This window comes from Malania oleifera, chromosome 12 (genome assembly GCF_029873635.1).
Source record: "Malania oleifera isolate guangnan ecotype guangnan chromosome 12, ASM2987363v1, whole genome shotgun sequence".
Taxonomy (NCBI): Eukaryota; Viridiplantae; Streptophyta; class Magnoliopsida; order Santalales; family Ximeniaceae; genus Malania; species Malania oleifera.
In genome coordinates this window covers 18464204-18467549 of record NC_080428.1, presented here as the reverse complement: position 1 = coordinate 18467549, position 3346 = coordinate 18464204, and positions in this window count along the sequence as shown.

Genomic DNA, 3346 nt, shown 5'->3' with positions numbered 1-3346 from the left:
GGTTGCTGGTGGTACATCCTGTTGTAGTTCTAAAGCCTGTTGCTGAGCAGCCTGAAATCCCGCATTAGCTCTACGTGCCCTACCACCCTTAGGCAACCATACATGTTCCTGATACTGTACATGTCCCATTTGCTTAATAGTAGTAGATGAAAAGTAATCATAATGGGCTTGTTTAATGGACAAGGTGGATGGGGTGGTGACTCCTAGATGTTCAAATATTAGGGTTAAAATTCCTCCATAAGGAAGAATTAGCCTTCTTGCTTCTTCTTTTGATATCATCCATTTTAGAATCAGGCTGGGCAAATCCAAGCATTTTTCCTTATACAAACACCACATTACGAAACAATCTTAGTAGGATAGGTGGTTACGGGACTTTTTGGCTTTTTTAGTCTGATTCCTAGTTTTGATAATGACAAACTGCAAATTACTTATGTGTATTTCTACTGGTTGAACAGGTTAAATTTATCACACACATAAGAGGTTTGAGATGGAAGCCAGACAAAGCTTAAAGAACACATTATTTGGCATATTCCATGAAGACAGAAGACATGTTTTCAGTTGTATATGCATTTAAGTTTTTATATGTTGGTCTGTAATAACTGCATACATCCTGCATGATATGCCTTAATGCTCAGACAGAACCATAGACAGACCTTAGGGCTGACTTCGGTCGACCGACACCAGATTTTTTAGGGTAAATTAAAATGCCTAGACCTTAAATAGACCCTAGGTCCTTGCACATAACTTTTGCTAAAAAATCAGGACCAAATCATAAGTGTGAAAGGGTTTCGGGTGACTGAATTGTGTGCGTTGAAAATGCCTCGGTCGACCAAACTGTTGAAAGGTCAAATAGTTGACTTGACTTCGGGAAACCAAACCAAGAAGTACTTCACCGTCCTCGGTCAACTGAACTCGCACGCTTACCTTTTCACCAACTCGGTAGCCCGAACTTTTCGTTTATAACTACCTCGGGTGACCGAACTTAGAACCAGGTGACGCCTTGGTTCAGCCACCCGACCATGATCTTGGGCATCCGAACTTGAAAAACGCCTTTTTCATCTGTGTCTGTTCGGGTGATCAAACCTAGGGTGACCAAAACTCTCGAGTTGCCTAGATTTAACTACGGTAATTAGGGTAAAAATTTAATTAAACTTTTTTAATAATATCCTTTATGTCCCCAATGGTCATATTTTGTTGAAAAACTATAAATACCCCCTCATTTGCTTAGATTAACAACTTTTATTAGCCAACTTTTCTCTCTAATTTTATCCTAATCAAAGTTCCCCCCAAAACACGTTTTTATTGCAAAAGTCTCTTCTTGGGGCAAATCTTTTACTCTCCAAAACTCTATTTCATTTAGTTGTTAATCACTTTTACATGAGTGTATTTTGTATAAGTATTTTTTGTTGTGCAAAATCATTTCAAACCAAAACCCTAGGTTCTTTGGTTTGTTCTTGAAAAATATTGTTTGGAGAATATCTTTTATTAGAGTTTAAATCTTTGAAGTCTTCATCATACATATTATGTTCAAAGATTGCAAAAATATTTTGAAAAACACCCTTACTCCCTGAGCATTATTTCATATTATTGGAGTGTGTTTATGAGCTTGATGTGTACATCCATGCTTGTATTTTCAGAAACATTATCTTGTACAAAATATTTTTAACTGTATTGGTTGGGTTCAGCCCGAAATTGAACTGGGGAGTCTTAGCCTTGTAAGTGAGACCGGTTCGGTTCAACTTGAAAATTGAATTGGGGATTCTTAGCCTCGTAAGTGAGACCGATTTGGTTCAACCCAAAAATTGAATTGAGGTTTTCCTCGCCTCGTAAGGAGAGGATGTAAACAGTTTCTGCTCTATTTATTTAAGTGAGCAGGGATAGTGTAATCCTTGGGAGTATGCCTAAGGCAAGGATGTAGGCTGGTTTGACCAAACCTCGATAACAAATATCGTGTGTTCCTCTCTCCCTATCTTATTTACTTTCCGCACTGTAATTTCCATATGTGTATGTTTGTCCATTTATAATTATAATTATTTGCATGCACACATTCATTTAAATGAGGTATACTGCACGTGTATGTTCACACTTACAGTTTTATTATTTACATACACGTTTATATTATGAATGATATATGATTTGTGATGAATCGGAGAAATGCTTAATTAGCCGAAAAGTTTTGAAAAACCCAATTCACCCCCCTTCTTGGGATCACACCATTTCCAATAGGACCTTACCCTAGGTAAGATGTTATAGGTAATGAGGCTATGTATTATCCTAACTTTTAGATTTAATTTCCTATATAGTGGAGGGTGACCAAAATAAACAAGGTTCTTCAGTCATTATCATCGGTAATAATTCCTCAGAAGTGAAGTCTTGAGTCATAATCCAAGATTGTCCAAGTTGTGGACATTCAAATGCTCCTTCTTGGATCCTAAGTCTAATGGCTAGTGTTTAAGGAGTTAAAGCAAATGTCTTTTTAATGACTACTGTGGAATACACATTTTCACCCTTTGTCATATTTGCATAGAATAGCCTAACTAAATTTGGATAAACACCCCTAGCATGATATGTGATAAATCTCTTCCAACCCAAAGCATCAAATAATGGCAAGGTATCGGGAAACTCCTCTCTAATAAACGAAACATCTAAAATCTTACCGAGAATAGGTTCGGTAGATCTAATGTGTTCCCGATACATTCTTCTGGCTTATGGAGTGACCAACCACTTCTCAATGTCTTGGGTATCATTGTTCCCCGAAGTGGAACCTTGGTTTGCCTGTGTTTTGGTCTTTGGAATTGTTCTTGAAGAAAATGTTTGGTAAAATCTTATAAAATGAGAGTAGGAAGAAATATAGGGAGGTATTTTGAAGATTAAACGGAGAAATTTTTGTGGGAGAGCACTTGGAAGTGAAAGAGAAAACTTCGGGAGAGGAGAAAATGAGTGTCAGTAGACTGAGGTGAGGAAAAATTAGGGCTTTTACGAAAATTAGGTATTTATATCTCTGCAAGTTAGTTGGCCAACCTGATACTGCTAGTCGCCTGACTTTTGAATTTTTTAAAATTTCACAAGTCAATAGCGAGTCAGTCGATTGATCTTGAAGAGTCAATCAATTGATCGATATTCATAAGTTAGTGTTTATCTAGTCGACTGAGGGCTAAAGGTTAGTTGCCTATCCTTCAGTAATCTTGACTTGCTCTTTTGACTCAACCACTCATTCTTATGAACTTCTCCTTCTCAAATCACCTCTCTATAATAAACCTAATTTTCATCGTATTGAGATGAACCTATCCTCTAAAAGAGGTTTTGTGAAAATATTTGCCCATTGTTCATCTGTGTTTACAAATTG